This window comes from Monodon monoceros, unplaced genomic scaffold (assembly GCF_005190385.1).
Source record: "Monodon monoceros isolate NGI ecotype Baffin Bay Population unplaced genomic scaffold, NGI_Narwhal_1 Super_Scaffold_2, whole genome shotgun sequence".
In the NCBI taxonomy this organism is placed as follows: Eukaryota; Metazoa; Chordata; class Mammalia; order Artiodactyla; family Monodontidae; genus Monodon; species Monodon monoceros.
Window position 1 is genome coordinate 54,762,100 of NW_021703776.1, and position 19,077 is coordinate 54,781,176.

General features: G+C 43.2%; 1 protein-coding gene across 3 annotated transcripts in view; it reads right to left on the minus strand.

Moving 5' to 3' along the window:
• Positions 1-18,749, minus strand: part of OSBPL3 (oxysterol binding protein like 3) — a 205,427-nt gene extending 186,678 nt beyond the window's left edge. For 2 of the 3 annotated variants that reach the window (XM_029234467.1, XM_029234466.1), the window contains exon 1: positions 18,475-18,749. The gene's annotated coding sequence lies outside the window, so the exon portion shown is untranslated. The remainder of the gene's footprint in view (positions 1-18,474) is intronic. The other variant, XM_029234468.1, reaches the window with a different exon arrangement.
• Positions 18,750-19,077: the final 328 nt, after the last annotated feature.

Genomic DNA, 19,077 nt, shown 5'->3' on the forward strand with positions numbered 1-19,077 from the left:
CACATTTTCTGACATTTGCCAATCTGATAGGTGAAAAGCATCTCACTAAAGTTTTAACTTACCTTTCTCTTTTTATGAGTGAGGTTAGAGTTTTCACATGTTTAAGCGTCATTTGTATGCAATTTTGTGAACTATTTGTTCAAATTCTTTGCCTCTACAGTAACTGTTCTTTCTCTTATTGATTTGTTGTAGTTCTTTATATATTGATGGAATTAGATCTTTGTGACATGAATTGCAATTACTTTTCTAAATTTACTGATCACCTATTGACAGTTAAAAACATTTGGCCCTGCAAAACTCATATATAGTCAAATAAATCAATATTTTGTTTTATATCTTCAAAGGCTTTTCTATCTCCATTATTATTAAAATGGTATTCTATTTTTTACTAGTTGTTTTAATGTTAAACTTTTGACCCATGTGAAATTTATTTTGATGGAAGCCATGGTGTAAGCCTCCAACATTTTCACCTGATTGTACCAACACCATTTATTATCTCCCAGAGAATCATCTTTGCCTTCTCTCTCAACCCTGGACCCCAATTTCCTAGTGCCTAGGGGCTGTCATTCTAACTTTCCAATATTTTTTGCTGTCTTTCCTTTCTTCTCCCACTGTGACCACCCTAGTTCAGGTCTCACTGTGCTTATACTCCCAGCCTCTGACCTTCTCTACCACCCCTAGAATACTTTCTCTAAGATAGCTCCCACCACGTCACCTCCTTGTTCACTTTCCACAGGATAAAGTCCAAACCCTTACTATAGGATTCAGGATCCACTCCATTTGCGCCCCAACCTGCCTCCCCATTCTCATATCCTGTCACTATTCCCATTTAAAACAGTCCTTCTCATCAAACTGGAGGGTTCATCACTCCTGAAAATGCTATGCCTTGAGCAAAACAAATAAATTTATACAGCAAAACAGAAAGAGACTCACAGATACAGAAGACAAACTAGTGGATATCAGTGGGGAGATGGAAACAGGGAGGGACAAGAAAGTATAGGATTAAGAGATGCAAACTACTATGTATAAAATAGATAAGCAACAAGAATATATTGTACAGCACGGGGAATTACAGGCATTATTTTGTAATAACTGTAAAAGGAATATAACCTACAAAAAGACTGAATCACTACAAAAAAACTGAATCACTATAACTTTAAAGGAGTATAACCTACAAAAAGACTGAATCACACCTGAAACTAATACAATATTGTAAATCAACAGCACCTCAATAAAAAAAAAAATGCGGGGAGGAGCTTCAAGACGGCGGAAGAGTAAGACGTGGAGATCAACTTCCTCCCCACAAATACATCGGAAATACATCTACACGTGGAACAACTCCTATAGAACACCTACTCAACGCTGGCAGAAGACCTCAGACCTCCCAAAAGGCAAGAAACTCCCCACGTACCTGTGTAGGGCAAAAGAAAAAAGAAAAAACAGAGACAAAAGAATAGGGACCTGACCTGCACCAGTGGGAGGGAGCTGTGAAGGAGGAAAGGTTTCCACACACTAAGAAGCCCCTTCGTGGGCGGAGACTGCGGGTGGTGGAAGGGGGAAGCTTCGGAGCTGCGGAGGAGAGCACAGCAACAGGGGTACGGGGGGCAAAGCGGAGAGATTCCCGCACAGAGGATCGGTGCTGACCAGCACTCACCAGTCCGAGAGGCTTGTCTGCTCACCCGCCGCAGCGGAAGGGGCTAGGAGCTGAGGCTCCGGCTTCGGTCAGAGCGGCAGGAGAGGACTGGGGTTGGCGGCGTGAACACAGCTTGCAGGGGGTTAGTGCACCACAGCTAGCCAGGAGGGAGTCTGGGGAAAAGTCTGGAGCTGCCAAAGAGCCAAGAGACTGTTTCTTGCCTCTTTGTTTCCTGGTGCACGAGGAGAGGGGATTAAGAGCGCTGCTTAAAGGAGCTCCAGAGACGGGCGCGAGACGCAGCTATCAGCACGGACCCCGAGAGGGGAACGAGACGCTAAGGCTGCTACTGTTGCCACCAAGAACCCTGTGTGCAAGCACAGGTCACTCTCCACACTTCCCCTCCCAGGAACCCGTGCAGCCCGCCACTGCCAGGGTCCCACGATCCAGGGAAACTTCCCCGGGAGAACACACGGCACACCTCAGGCTGGTGCAACGTCACGCTGGCTTCTGCCGCTGCAGGCTTGCCCCGCATCCGTACCCCTCCCTCCCGCAGCCTGAGTGAGCCAGAGACCCTGAATCACCTGCTACTTTAACCCCCTCCTGTCTGGGCGTGGAACAGACGCCCTCAGGTGACCTACACGCAGAGGCGGGGCCAAATACAAAGCTGAACCCCAGGAGCTGTGCGAACAAAGAAGAGAAAGGGAAATTTCTCCCAGCAGCCTCAGGAGCAGCGGATTAAATCTCCACAGTCACTTTGATGTACTCTGCATCTGTGGAATACCTGAATAGACAATGAATCATCCCAAAATTAAGAAGGTGGACTTAGGGAAAAATGATATATATATATTTATATATATATATATATATATATATATATATATATCATATGCTTCTGTGTGTATGAGTATGCTTCTGTATGTGATTTTGTCTGCATAGCTTTGCTTTTACCATTTGTCCTAGGGTTCTGTCTGTCCGGTTTTTGTTTGTTTGGTTGGTTGGTTTTTAGTATACTTTTCAGCACTTGTTATCATTGGTGGATTTGTTTTTTGGTTTGGTTGTTCTTTCTTTTTTTTAATTACTTTAAAAAATTTTTAATACTTATTATTTGTTTTAATTTTAATAACTTTTCTATTTTACTTTAATTATTTTATCTTTTTCTTTCTCCCTTTTATTCTGAGCCATGTGGATGACAGGCTCTTGGTGCTCCAGCCAGGCATCAGGGCTGTGCCTCTGAGGTGGGAGAGCCAAGTTCAGGACACTGCTCCACCAGAGACCTCCCAGCTCCACATAATATCAAATGGCAAAAATATCCCAGAGATCTCCATCTCAACGCCAAGACCCAGGTCCACTCAATACCCAGCAAGCTACAGTGCTGTACACCCTATGCCAAACAACTAGCAAGACAGGAACACAACCCCACCCATTAGCAGAGAGGCTGCCTAAAGTCATAATAAGGTCACAGACACCCCAAAACACACCGCCAGACGTGGACTTGCCCACCAGAAAGACAAGATCCAGCCTCATCTACCAGAACACAGGCACTAGTCCCCTCCACCAGGAAGCCTACACAACCCACTGAACCAACCTTAGCCACTGGGGACAGACACCAAAAACAACGGGAACTACGAACGTGCAGCCTGTGAAAAGGAGACCCCAAACATAGTAAGTCAAACAAAATGAGAAGACAAAGAAACTCACAGCAGATGAAGGAGCAAGGTAAAAACCCACCAGACCAAACAAATGAAGAGGAAATAGGCAGTCTACCTGAAAAAGAATTCAGAATAATGATAGTAAAGATGATCCAAAATCTTGGAAATACAATGGAGAAAATAGAAGAAACGTTTAACAAGGACCTAGAAGAACTAAAGATGAAACAAGCAACGATGAACAACGTAATAAATGAAATTAAAAATTCTCTAGAAGGGATCAATAGCAGAATAACTAAGGCAGAAGAATGGATAAGTGACCTGGAAGATAAAATAGTGGAAATAACTACTGCAGAGCAGAATAAACAAAAAAGAATGAAAAGAATTGAGGACAGTCTCAGAGACCTCTAGGACAATATTAATCTCACCAACATTCGAATTATAGGGGTCCCAGAAGAAGAAGAGAAAAAGAAAGGAACTGAGAAAATATTTGAAGAGATTATAGTTGAAAACTTCCCTAATATGGGAAAGGAAATAGTTAATCAGGTCCAGGAAGCACAGAGAGTCCCATACAGGATAAATCCAAGGAGAAACACGCCAAGGCACATATTAATCAAACTATCAAAAATTAAATACAAAGAAAAAATATTAAAAGCAGCAAGGGAACAACAACAAATAACATACAAGGGAATCCCCATAAAGTTAACAGCTGATCTTTCAGCAGAAACTCTGCAAGCCAGAAGGGACTGGCAGGACATATTTAAAGTGATGAATGGAAAAAACCTACAACCAAGATTACTCTACCCAGCAAGGATCTCATTCAGATTTGACAGAGAAATTAAAACCTTTACAGACAAGCAAAAGCTAAGAGAATTCAGCACCACAAAACCAGCTTTACAACGTTAAGGGAACTTCTCTAGGCAAGAAACACAAGAGAAGTAAAACACCTACAATAACAAACCCAAAACAATTAAGAAAATGGTAATAGGAACATACATATCAATAATTACCTTAAATGTAAATGGATTAAATGCTCCAACCAAAAGAAATAGACTGGCTGAATGGATACAAAAACAAGACACATAAATATGCTGTCTACAAGAGACCCACTTCAGACCTAGGGACACATACAGACAGAAAGTGAGGGGATGGAAAAAGAGATTCCATACAAATGGAAATCAAAAGAAAGCTGGAGTAGCAATTCTCATATCAGACATAATAGACTTTAAAACAAGGACTATTACAAGAGACAAAGGAGGACACTACATAATGATCAAGGGATAGATCCAAGAAGAAGATATAACAATTGTAAATATTTATGCACCCAACATAGGAGCACCTCAATACATAAGGCAAATACTAACAGCCATAAAAGGGGAAATCAACAATAACACAATCATAGTAGGGGACTTTAACACCCCACTTTCACCAGTGGACAGATCATCCAAAATGAAAATAAAAAAGGAAACACAAGCTTTAAATGATACATTAAACAAGATGGACTTAACTGATATTTATAGGACATTCCATGCAAAAACAACAGAATACACTTTCTTCTCAAGTGCTCATGGAACATTCTCCAGGATAAATCATACCCTGGGTCACAAATCAAGCCTTGGTAAATTTACGAAAATTGAAATCGTATCAAGTATCTTTTCTGACCACAATGCTATGAGACTAGATATCAATTACAGGAAAAAAATCTGTAAAAACTACAAACACATGGAGGCTAAACAATACACTACTTAATAACCAAGAGATCACTAATGAAATCAGAGAGGAAATCAAAAAATACGTAGAAACAAATGACAATGAAAATACGACGACTCAAACTTATGGGATGCAGCAAAAGCAGTTCTGAGAGGGAAGTTTATAGCAGTACAGTCCTACCTCAAGAAGCAAGAAACATCTCAAATAAACAACCTAACCTTACACCTAAAGCAATCAGAGAAAGAAGAACAAAAAAAACCCCAAAGTTAGCAGAAGGAAAGAAATAGTAAAGATAAGATCAGAAATAAATGAAAAAGAAATGAAGGAAACGATAGCAAAGATGAATAAAACTAAAAGCTGGTTCCTTGAGAAGATAAACGAAATTGATAAACCATTAGCCAGACTTATCAAGAAAAAAAGGGAGTAGACTCAAATCAATAGAATTAGAAATGAAAAAGGAGAAGTAACAAGCTGACACTGCAGAAATACAAAGCATCATGAGAGATTACTACAAGCAACTATATGGCAATAAAATGGACAACCTGGAAGAAATGGACAAATTCTTAGAAACGCACAACCTTCTGAGACTGAACCAGGAAGAAATAGAAAATAGGAACAGACCAATCACAAGCACTGAAATTGAAACTGTGATTAAAAATCTTCCAATAAACAAAAGCCCAGGACCAGATGGCTTCACAGGCGAATTCTATCAAACATTTAGAGAAGAGCTAACACCCATCCTTCTCAAACTCTTCCAAAATATAGCAGAGGGAGGGACACTCCCAAACTCATTCTATGAGGCCACCATCACCCTGATACTAAAAACAGACAAACATGTCACAAAAAAAGAAAACTACAGACCAATATCACTGATGAACATAGATGCAAAAATCCTCAATAAAATACTAGCAACATCACAGAGTCCAACAGCACATTGAAAGGATCATACACCATGATCAAGTGGGGTTTATCCCAGGAATGCAAGGATTCTTCAATATACGCAAATCAATCAATGTGATACACCATATTAACAAACTAAAGGAGAAAAACCATATGATCATCTCAATAGATGCAGAGAAAGCTTTCAACAAAATTCAACACTCATTTATGATAAAAACCCTCCATAAAGTAGGCATAGAGGGAACTTACCTCAACATAATAAAGGCCATATATGACAAACCCACAGCCAACATCGTCCTCAATGGTGAAAAACTGAAAGCATTTCCACTAAGATCAGGAACAAGACAAGGTTGCCCACTCTCACCACTGTTATTCAACATAGCTTTGGAAGTTTTAGCCACAGCAGTCAGAGAAGAAGAAGAAATTAAAGGAATCCAAATCAGAAAAGAAGAAGTAAAGCTGTCACTGTTTGCAGATGACATGATACTATACATACAGAATCCTAAAGATGCTACCAGAAAACTACTAGAGCTACTCAATGAATTTGGTAAAGTAGCAAGATACAAAATTAGCACAGAAATCTCTTGCATTCCTATATGGTAATGATGAAAAATCTGAAAGTGAAATTAAGAAAACACTCCCATTTACCACTGCAACAAAAAGAATAATATATCTAGGAATAAACCTACCTAAGGAGACAAAAGACATGTATGCAGAAAATTATAAGACACTGATGAAAGAAATTAAAGATGATACAAATAGATGGAGAGATATACCATGTTCTTGGATGGGAAGAATCAACATTGTGAAAATGAGTATACTACCCAAAGCAATCTACAGATTTAATCCAATCCCTATCAAACTACCACTGGCATTTTTCACAGAACTAGAACAAAAAATTTCACAATTTGTATGGAAACACAAAAGACCCTGAATAGCCAAAGCAATCTTGAGAAAGAAAAACGGAGCTGGAGGAATCAGGCTCCCTGACTTCAGAGTATACTACAAAGCTACAGTAATGAAGATAGTATAGTACTGGCACAAAAACAGAAATTTAGATCAATGGAACAGCATAGAGAGCCCAGAGATAAACCCATGCACATATGGTCACCTTATCTTTGATAAAGCAAGAATATACAATGGAGAAAAGACAGCCTCTTCAATAAGTGGTGCTGGGAAAACTGGACAGCTACATGTAAAAGTGTGAAATTAGAATACTCCCTAACACCATACACAAATATAAACTCAAAATGGATTAAAGACCTAAATGTAAGGCCAGAAACTATCAAACTCTTAGAGGAAAACATAGGCAGGACACTCTGTGACATAAATCACAGCAAGGTCCTTTTTGACCCACCTCCAAGAGAAATGGAAATAAAAACAAAAATAAACAAATGGGACCTAATGAAACTTAAAAGCTTTTGCACAGCAAAGGAAACCATAAACAAGACAAAAAGACAACCCTCAGAATGGGAGAAATATTTGCAAATGAAGCAACTGACAAGGGGTTAATCTCCAAAATTTACAAGCAGCTCATGCAGCTCAATATCAAAAAAACAAACAACCCAATCCAAAAATGGGCAGAAGACCTAAATAGACATTTCTCCAAAGAAGATATACAGATTGCCAACAAACACATGAAAGAATGCTCAACATCGTTAATCATTAGAGAAATGCAAATCAAAACTACAATGAGATATCACCTCACACCAGTCAGAATGGCCATCATCAAAAAACCTACAAACAGGGCTCCCCTGGTGGCGCAGTGGTTGAGAGTCCACCTGCCGATGCAGGGGACACGGGTTCGTGCCCCGTTCCGGGAAGATTCCACATGCCGCGGAGCGGCTAGGCCCGTGAGCCACGGCCACTGAACCTGCGCGTCTGGAGCCTGTGCTCCGCAACATGAGAGGCCACAACAGTGAGAGGCCCGCGTACCGCAAAAAAAAAAAAAAAAAACTAAACTAAAAATAGAACTACCATACGACCCAGCAATCCCACTAATGGGCATATACCCTGAGGAAACCGTAATTCAAAGAGAGTCATGTACCACAATGTTCATTGCAGCTCTATTTACAATAGCCAGGACATGGAGGCAACCTAAGTGTCCATGGACAGATGAATGGATAAAGAAGATGTGGCACATATATACAATGGAATATTACTCAGCCATAAAAAGAAACAAAATTGAGTTATTTGTATTGAGTTGGATGGACCTAGAGTCTGTCATACAGAGTGAAGTGTGAAAAACAAATACCGTATGCTAACACATATATACGGAATCTAAAAAAAAAAAAAATGGTCATGGACAACCTATGGGCAAGACGGGAATAAAGACGCAGACCTACTAGAGAATGGACTTGAGGACACGGGGAGGGAGAAGGGTAAGCTGGGACAAAGTTAGAGACTGGTAGTGTATATATGGACATATATACACCACCAAATGTAAAATAGATAGCTAGTGGGAAGCAGTCGCATAGCACAGGGAGATCAGCTCGGTGCTTTGTGACCAGCTAGAAGGGTGGGATTGGAAGGGTGGGAGGGAGGGAGACACAAGAGGCAAGAGATATGGGGATATATGTATATGTATAACTGATTCACTTTGTTATAAAGCAGAAACTGACACACCATTGTAAAGCAATTATATTCCAATAAAAAATGTTAAGGAAAAAAAAATGCTACACCTTGGCTCATCCTGCATTCTCTACCTGGAGTATCCTTTCACCTAGCTCTCCATTCCCTTCCTTCGTCTCAATCCTACACGTCCTTCAAGCTTGGCTCAGATGCCCCCTTCTCTGCAGAAGAGTCTCCCATGGCCTCTCTGTGCTCCCACCATACCTCAGCATCTTGTTTACAGCAAGTGTTACACCCCTCCTTGTCTCTCACATTGTGTGTTTATAACTGTCCTTCCCAGCTGGAGGGAATGTTCCTTGAGAGCAAGGGCTGTAGCTAATCCATTATTATTATACATAATAAATAGTATTTAATAAAGTGAAAATGCCTTAGCCTAGTGGTTCTTAAACTTTAGTGAGCATCGGAATCACCCGAAGGGCTTGTAAAAACAGATAGCTGGGCCCTCCCCTCAGTTTCTGATTCAGTAGTTCTGCGGTGGGGCCCGAGAATTTGCGTTTCTAACATGTTCCCAGGTGATGCTGATCAGCAACTTGTGGAACCACACTTTGAAAACCACTGCCTCAGACTACACCTCAAACCTCAAACTGCAAGCCTTTGAAAACGTGAACACAGTCACATGTCCAAAAATCTCCTGCAGGAGGAAATCCTCTGGAGCTGGGTGTCCTTTACATACGTGTAGATCTCATCTTGTCCAAACAGTTCAGCCTAAGAAGGCAGTGATCAGCTCAAGGCCAGAGGCAGAAGCACTTCCGGGGCTGGATTCATCCTCTGATTCTCTGACTCCCACTTCTGTGCTCTCCACCACACAGAGGGGCCCTCTGGTCAGTGACCCGACTGCACCACAGCTCTGCCACCCAGCCCCTCTGTGACTGTGGGTAGACTACATAAGCCCCGCTAGGCTTGTGATAGTCTGGGGTTCTTTGAGTGGAAGCAAGAGAAAATATTCCGGCAACTGAAACAAACAAAAAAATGTACTGGGAAAATATTAGTTTCAGGAAGTAAGGAGGGGCTGGAGGGGAAAGCACAGGCACAGCTTCATGGGACCTGGAGCCAGACTATAACAATGCCATGCGGACAAGAATGGTTGGGTCAGGACACACCCTTGGCAGCAGAATCTCCATGACCCTCGGCAATGGACCCAGATTCCAGCCAGAGGCATCTGACTGGTCTGGCTCCCAGGGCCACCCACAGCCGAGGAGAATGGGGCTCCTCGTTCTAGACCCTAAGGCAAGAAGTGATCCCTCAAATGGAAATCAGGAAGGGTAAATGGATGCTGGACAACCAAAGAGCAAGTAATTGCTCCCCAGCCTCTGTTCGGTCATTGGTAAACTGTTATGCTGACAGCCACCACATACATTATTAGAAGATCTAATGAGATGGTATAAGTACAGCACTAAACCTGGCACAGAGTAAGTGCTCCACAGTTACCTGCTGCCATTGCTATTATTACTGTTCTTCGCAATTACCATCACCCCCTTTAAAGTCAGGATGGTTCCCCATTCCCTGAAGACCCCAACAAGCTCCAAAGGACACTTCAGTTAATTCTATAGAAATCTGCTTGAAGCAACTCTGAACCCATAAGAAAAACCCAAGTGGGTCTTCCCTGCATTCTTTGAGGTCAAGTACCCCTTGTCCACTTCATCTCAGATGCTAGACAACAGAACTACACTCGAATTGGAGCCAGCAAGTTATTTTAAGCCACTTCCATGGCCATGCTGGAGAACAGGTTGTTAGATCTCATTCGGTTTCAGTTACAAAGCTGGTAAGAACTCAACTTTGGATTCAGTTCCCAGTAGCAAATAAACACACCTGTGTGTATCATCACAGCAATTCAAAACCTAGGGAGAGGAATTAAACCCCTCCTCCTACTCAGTTCCACCTGGCCTCCGGCAATCGGCAGAAAGACACAGAAAGGGCAGGACTTCACTCCTGTCATCCCCTTCTGAGGATTCCCTTTCCTCCTCCTCCTCCTTCAGACCATCAGCAGCCTGAATCATGACCTACAGAAAAATGGAATTTTTCTCTCCAGGGTCCCAATTAAAATCCAGACTCATTCCCTTGGAGCTACAGATCCTTGCTGTAATTAACAAATTCTCTGTGACTGTTTACTATCTCCTTGAAGGGAGGTTCCACATCTGTCTCAGTCATCACCATATCCCCTGTACCCAGTCTGGTGTCTGGCACACAGTGCGTGCTCAACAAACACGCATTCAGTGTATGGACAAAGATCATACTGCATGCTTTCCTTCTAGAGAGGCATTTACTTCAAGTTTAATCATGTTTGTGAGATTAATAAAATATATTATTTAGCTTCTGCTTCTAAACATTTCAGATCACTGCCCACCACAAATGATTCGGAGAGGGATATTTGTTTCATAAGACTTAAAGTATAAATTTCTTGTATTACAGCATTTGATATCAAGATAGAAAACAAGTAAGGGAATCTTTCACAGTACTATCTTTTAATACACAAGTGGAGAAATGTTATATTGAGAAGTGTTTGACCCACACAACATTAAAAACAAACAGATTTTAATATTTTAACCATAGACAGTAAACAAAAGAGTAATCTTGATTGTATACTGGCAGTCACAGATCCTCTGATGATCTCTTTTTGGGGTCCTCTCTGCAGTTGAATTCTGTTCTGCTTTATATTCAAGCTACTTTTCAATTCAGGTCCACTGTCTCACGATCTCAGAAATCACAGATGAGGAAGAATATCCTCTGGGGTTGTCCATCTAGCTTTACACCCCCTCAGAGAGCTGGGTTTATTACCTCGGCTATTCTTTTGTGAGTAAATACAGACACCTAGACAGTGACAGAATGCTCATCTAAAGAAATTTTATATGAAAGCAATTTGTTTCTCAGCTTTAAACCCACACATTATCATTATTATTTAAGAATCATTTTCCACTCATATTCCAGGGGTCTTGGGGTGTCTAGGAACAATCATATTCTGGCTCCCAAACAAACAGATTTAAGCAGAGTGATTATAAAGCAAGTCCAGCGAAAATTCAATTTCAGGGTATAAACAGTGTGACTAAGAACAATAAAATTACCAATGCACTTTCCATATTTTTTCTAAGATGAAGGAAATATTTCATCAACTCCAAAACAAAAGAATCAGACAAATAACTAAAGGAGCACTTCTTCTACTCCTTCATGTTGCTATTCCATTGATGATAAAAGAATTTTTAAATTTTCACATAGATGAAGTAAGCCCAGGAATGACATTGGAAGGCTACAGTCTGCCTGCTATAAGCTTCTACAAAGAATCATCTTGGAACAAATTAATATTTTTCGATCTTTTCATATAAGAGGACTTCTTTGTGAAAAATATTTTGCTCCAGACTTTAAGAAATTCAGATATCTTTCATTTTTAACTTACTATGAAAAAGTTCAAACATATACAAAACTGTACAGCAGCACCGTCCAAGAGAAATGTAATATGAACCATATAAGCAATTTTAAGTCGCCAATTAGAGTAAAAGAAAACAGGTGAAATTAGTTTTAATTATGTATTATAATAATCCAAAATGTTACCATTTCAGCATGTAAGCAAACAATAAAAAATTATTGAGATAATTTTACATCCTTTTTCGAACGAACTCTTGGAAACTCAGTGTGTATTTCGTACCTACAGTACAGCTCACCAAGAATTAGCCACACCTCAAGTGCGCCACCGCCACATGTAGCCAATGGCTGCCCCAGGGGCCAGCAGAGATGGGGAAAAGCATTAAAAAGCCCGTGAACTCACCACTCCGCTTCAGTCAACTCACACACAGCCTGGCTTCCTCTGTTCTCCCTCTCCACCCCCAGGATATTTTAAAGCAAATCCTAAAAATAGTACCATTTCATCCATGTTCAAATTTCCTTGATTGTCTCCTAATACTTTTTTTAACAGTGGATTTGTTCAAATCGGGATCTAATCAATCAACTATGAGGATCTCTTTTTAATGGCAATGTTTTCTGATGACAGCTGCATAACAGGAGCTATACTTTTAGTAAAATGCTTTATTCATTCAGATGTTTATTACACATCTGTCTTGTGCCAGGTACTGTTCTAGCCCCAAGACACAGCAGTGAGCGAGACTCAAAGGAACTTCCGGTTTAACTCCTGCCTGCACAGTCGGATTGTTTGGGGAAGGTTTAAAAAAAAAATTCCAGTTCCATCTGGCAAATGGATAAATAAAGCGTGGTCTATACAAACAACAGGTTGTTATTAGGCAATAAAAAGGAATGAAGCACTGATTCATGCTACAACAGGGGTGAACCCAACTATAACATGCTAAGTGAAAGAAGCCAGACACAAAAGCATGATTCCATTTTCCTGAAATGTCCAGAATAGGCAAATACATACACACTTAAAGTAGACCAGTGGTTGCAAGGTGAGTAGGGAAACTGCTAACAGGTGTAGATTTCTTTTGGCAGTAATAAAATGTTCTAAAATTAATTACAACATGACAGTTGCACAACTGTGAATATACTAAAGACCATTAAATTGTATACTTTAAATGGGTGAATTGTATGAAATGTGAGTTATAACTCAATAAAGCTTTTATAAAAAAAATAAGTAACTGGATAAAGTATGTTACAGTCACACAATGGAATACTATCCAGCTGTAACACAGAATGAGAAAATGTCTTTAAAAAAAATTCCATGGGCTTCCCTGGTGACGCAGTGGTTGAGAGTCCGCCTGCCGATACAGGAAACACGGGTTCTTGCCCCGGTCTGGGAAGATCCCACATGCCGCGGAGCGGCTGGGCCCGTGAGCCATGGCCGCTGAGCCTGCGCGTCCGGAGCCTGTGCTCCGCAATGGGAGAGGCCACAACAGTGAGAGGCCCGCATACAGAAAAAAAAAAAAAAAAAAAAAAAAAATTCCAGGGACCAGCCCTCTTCACCCTATGCCACTTGATTCAGAAACTTTGCGAGTTGGGCCTAGGTAGGGAAAAGCTTTTTAGACTCCTAAGTGATTCTAATGTAAGCCAAATGAGAGTCAGTTGTTCCATGGAAGATTCAGTCAAGTGACCAGCAGTTACACAACGGTACGATAACTGCTCCCTCCAAAATAGATAGGCACAGAGTGCCATGCATGTTTTCCAACTTCAACTTGGAGGCAGCAGAGGAAGTCTTCCTATAAGTGACATTCAGGCTGAAATGTGATGGATGAGTGGGAACCAGCCAGGTGAACATGGGTGAGAAGGAAGACGTTGTAAAGAGGACATAACTTCATGCGGAAACCGGGAGGCCAGAATACATTATTCATGGCCCTGGCGATATAGGTGGGGAGCTGAATTTAGTTCAGTGTGACTAGAACACACAGAGCGAAGTGATGAGCTATGAGCCAGAGGTGATTCACAGAAGATCTAGTAAGTCAGGTTTAAAAATGAGAAATATTCATTGATCAATAAAACATTGATGAAAATTTAGTTTCGATTCCATAACAGTTTTAATATACTTTTAATAACAACTTTACCATATATATGAAAAAATAGTGTATATAAGATGCAAGATATTTACCCTACAGACAATGCTTGTTTATTTTTATGGGTTTGAGATCTCCTTACAATATCTGCAAGGTGAAAACAACCAGAATAAGTGCTTTTCGTGGATTTAAATAATTAGGATTTCTATTGCTTCATCATAAATTGATGAAGGTATTACAGTGTTGTGGATCAAAAAGTAGGAAACAAAATGCCACATTCCAATTACTTTTTTCACAAAATATTCTAACAGCATATAACCACATACAGTTGTTTCTACTCTCTTTTTAATTGTGCACCTACTATGGATAGCACACGAGGCTTAGCGATGTGGGGATACAAACAGAAGGAATAGATACTAGTCCTGCCTTCAAGGCATCTACAATGTAGTAAGGGAGCTAATACATTTGAATAAATAACTAGGCCAGGAGGCACTGGGGTGGAGGAATGTGTGCGGTGGGTATGAAAGAAAGTGCTGAAGAGTGTGTGTGTTTTAATGCTATGAGAGACTGAGTTCAGAGAGATGATTCTGGCAGAACTGGTTTATGAGTTCAGCCTTGAAAGACCTGGGGTTTCCCAGGTAGAGGCAATGAAAGAGCTTTCTAGGCAACAGCAGTGTAAGAGCAAAGGCAAAATGCCCTTTTGCTGAATACAGTTCAGGCTGGGGAACAATGGGTGAAGGCAGACACTGAGCCCAGGCTGCCGGATCCCGACTTTAGGCTAAGGAGTCTACCTTAAATGGGGAGAGAAAGGACCAGGGGTTTGAGTCTCAACTCCACCTTGTATCAGTTGTAAAGTAGTTGCAAACTTAACTTCTCCTCGTCTCATCCAGAGATTGGGGGTATAATAACAGTGCCTGCTTTGCTGTTGCTCTAAGGATTAAACACAATTTTAAATCCACGTAAGGTACTCATGACCGTACCTGGCACAAGAAGGTCAACAGCTATGCTGCTGTTATTAATATTATAATTATTATTAACTATATAAGCCACTCAAGAAGTTTTAGCAATATAATGACAGGATCTAGAGAATTTACCTGACTGTGATATGAAGGCGGGGCTGAGGGAGACAATGTAAGCTATGTTAGGACAGAGTAGAGAAGTCCCTAAGACTCTGAGCTAAGATGCTGCAGGGGCAACTGGAAGGCATGGATGTGAAAGACAAGAGGGAGGAGAGATACGAGCTGGGGTAAGTATAAACATGGTCTAAACAGTAGTGACTGGGAAGTTAAGAAGGACATTTCCAGAGAAGGGGGATAAAAGCTGACGAATAAGATATAGACAGGAGGGACTTCCCTGGTGGTGCAGTGGCTAAGAATCCACCTGCCAATGCAGGGGACACAGGTTCGAGCCCTGGTCTGAGAAGACCCCACATGCCACAGAGCAACTAAGCCCATGTGCCACAACTACTGAGCCTGAGCTCTAGAGCCCATGAGCCACAACTACTGAGCCCGCGTGCCTAGAGCCCGTGCTCCACAACAAGAGAAGCCACGACAGTGAGAAGCCCACACACCGAAATGAAGAGTAGCCCCTGCTCGCCGCAACCAGAGAAAGCCCACGCGCAGCAACGAAGACCAAACAGAGCCAAAAATAAATTAATTAATTAATTAATTAATTTTAAAAAAAGATGTAGATAGGAAAGGAATTCACAGGCAACTATAAACTTCACAGGCAACTTCTCAGTTTTGAAGCCTCCTTCAACTTAACAGCCTCCATGTTCCTCAGTGCCCTAGAGTTCCATCATTTCTGTGGGCGTTCTGGGTTGAAGGATTCTCCAACCCTCCCTGGAGTACTCTTTTTCTTTTTATAAATTTATTTATTTATTTATATTTATTTTTGGCTGCACTGGGTCTTCGTTGCTGCACGGGGCTTTCTCTAGTTGTGGTGAGCGGGGGCTACTCTTCATTGCAGTGGCTTCTCTTGTTGTGGAGCATGGGCTCTAGGCACACGGGCTTCAGTAGCTGTGGCATGTAGGCTCAGTAGCTGTGGCATGTGGGCTCAGTAGTTGTGGCTTGCAGGCTCTAGAGCACGGGCTCAGTAGTTGTGGCTCACAGGATCTAGAGCGCAGGCTCAGTAGTCGTGGCACACAGGCTTAGTTGCTCCACGGCATGTGGGATCTTCCCAAACCAGGGCTCGAACCCATGTCCCTTGCATTGGCAGGCGGATTCTTAACCACTGCATCACCAAGGAAGTCCTGGAGAACTCTTGAAATGGAATTAACAATTAAGAAAATATAGTACTGCCAAGAGGCACAGTATAAATGAAACCGTGGATTATCCAGGTCATCATGCAAGGAAAAACATTATACTACCCCTAAAACTGGAATGAAGTAGAAGAAAAAAGGGATCTCTAATTTCTTCCCATCCTCTATTTTGCCATTAGCTCTTCAGGTGGTAACCATGACATACTTAGCTAACTTCTTGCTCTCAGTTTTACTACAAGAGAACAAAGAGTCGAAATGTAGTTATTTTGCCAAAAGGTTGCTGCAGAAGCTTCTGGAACTAGTAGTGGTTTCTAACTCTCCATTCTACATATGGGAACAGAGGTACTAGCTGGTCTTCCAGTACTTTCCTTAAGAGACAGAAAGCATTACTGTGTTCAGAGTTCATTTACCACAATGGGTAAAACCCATCAGATTTCTCTTTAGATTTAGGTGAAAGTAAATTTAAATCCAGGTGAAAGGAGAATTTCCTTTCCTCCTACATTAAATGTGCCTCATCTACCAGGCCCACAAACCATAAACTCATCCACAAACATCAATGGCAGTAAGAGTCTCAACAATTCAGAAAATAGTACAACTAGACTCTTATTGGCAGTGGAAAGTTTATAGCTCAGCCTCAGGTGGTTTTAATATGCTGTAACATTGAACTCTATCATAATGAGTTAACATCTAATTAAATAGTGGGAGGAGAAATTTCAGTCTAGTGGAAGGAGCTAAAGATTTACACTCAGAAAGACTATTAGTAAAAATCTAACTCAGCAATCTACTACTGACCCTGGGCAGATTCCCAAACCTAGGCTGCAGTTTCTTCATCTATAAAATGGAGATAACCTCACAGCACTGCCATCAAGATTGCGAAGATGAAAGAATACAGCCTATGGCAGCCTGGTAGTATCTGGTTTACAGCATAATTATTAGCTATTATTGAAACTAAATCTCAGTAATGATAAAATCTTTTGGTTAAGCAACAGCTTTTGTTATAAATAAAGCTAAATGTCTACTGGCTGTAATGGTGGAAACCACATTTTAGTTTCTTGGAAGCAGCCCAGCACAACAGAGAGAAAATGAGCTGGAATTCTAGTTCTGCCAGGATAATCTTGGGAAAACTGGTTAACCTGCTGGAGCCTCAATTTCCCATCTAGTTAGAAATACGTAGCTAATAAGACTATATACCAAACAGGGTGGTGTGCTAGTATGTTGGTGGAGGGGATGGTCATTTAGCTTGGGTGCGTTTCAGCCCAGGCCTGCCTAGTTGGTCTCCTTGGGCCAGAAGGGGGGCCTCACCTTGAATGATGCTTGGAGGTAGAGTGTGGGTGATCAAAAGTTAGACCTACACCTTTACCTGTCTATGGATGGATCTGTTTTGCAGCTGCAGCTTAAAACATTTCTAGATGCCCTCATCCCAGTACTCAAACTCTGAGGGTCAGGGCAACATTGTTGGGGGGGGGGGGCGTTGGTCAGATGCACCTCAGCACAATCCCCAGACACATCGAAAGCGACAACTTCACAGCTCCCCTCATCTTAGAGTCCTGACTATAGAAGAGACTGGTAGTTCGTGAGACGGAGGAGGGAGAGTACAAATGTGCGTAAGGTGGCTGGCAAGTTGCATTACCGAAAGAGGGAGGCGCGCCCTAACCTAAGAAATATCTGGACGATTTAGAACAATGCCCATTAGTGACTCCAGAAGCTGCAAACGCTTCCCATGCTGCTGGGAAGCCCGAAGGGACAAGTGCCCTCAGACCGCAGCCTGGGTGCCGGAGAGTGGAGCAGGCCGGGTGGAGCAGGAGGCGGGCGAGCCCGGAGCCTGCAAGGCCAGCGCCTCCCAGGTGCCCCCGGCGCGCCCCAGCCCGCGGATGTGGTGAAGTCTCGCGCTCGGCCCAATCAAGCTGGTTTCCTGTGCCTCCCGCCGCGGCGCCGCGCCTCCCGGCTGCCCAGGACAACGCTCGGAGCCGCATCCTCCGGCGCCCCGACCCAGGCTCGGCGCCTTCTCGCCGTCAATCCCGGCCAAACCGTGCCTCTCAGGAGAGCACTCCAGGGCGGGCAGCACTCGGGCCCTAACTCCCGGGAGGCCGGCACCGAGGGCGACTTGGGGCTGCCCCCACTGACCGGTTGTTCCTCGGCGACAGGAGGCAGACTCCAGACTTGCTGAGACCGGCGGCACCCCCCATACCGCAGCCCTTCCGAGCCCGCGCCACGGCCCGGGGCCCCACCACACCCCAGCGCCATCCTGGCGGGCATCCCGACTCTTACCTGCACGCTCTGCCGCCGCGGACGCCGCCTAGCTCCGGGGGTCGTCCACACACGCAGGAGGAGGCAAACCCGGCTTCTTCGGCCCCCCAGCAACGCACAGCTGATAGTTCCCTCACCAGCCGCAGGAGACAGGGGTGGGGAGGGCTACTCGCCTACGGCCGCCCGGGCCAGAACCTGCGCCGCGCACTGGCCGCCTGGCTCTCGGCTCCCCTTGTTCCGCCCGGCTCGCGTGCGCTGCTATCGCTCACCCAGTTCCCAGTACTTTGCCCAGAACTTCTCCGCGCGCGCCGCCAGGCGATTAGCTGGAGTGGGGAGCTAGGGGCGTGAGCGAGGAGGAGGAGCCAGAGCCCGCTCTGGGGCGGGGCCACGCGGGGAGGGCGGGAGGGACGGCAGAGTGACTCACACTCCCACCAACCAGGAGTCGTCTCCGGGGAAGGAGGTGGGGCCATGCACCTGGAAAAAGCACCGATTCCATGACGCAGTCAGGGGAGGTGGGAAGCCGGGTTCCCGACGGGTGCGAGGGGTGGAGGGAGGTGAGAGTTGCCTCTGGGCGGGGGTAGGAGTTCCCGGCGGCCCAGCGCGCTGTGTGCGTGCCCTTGACAC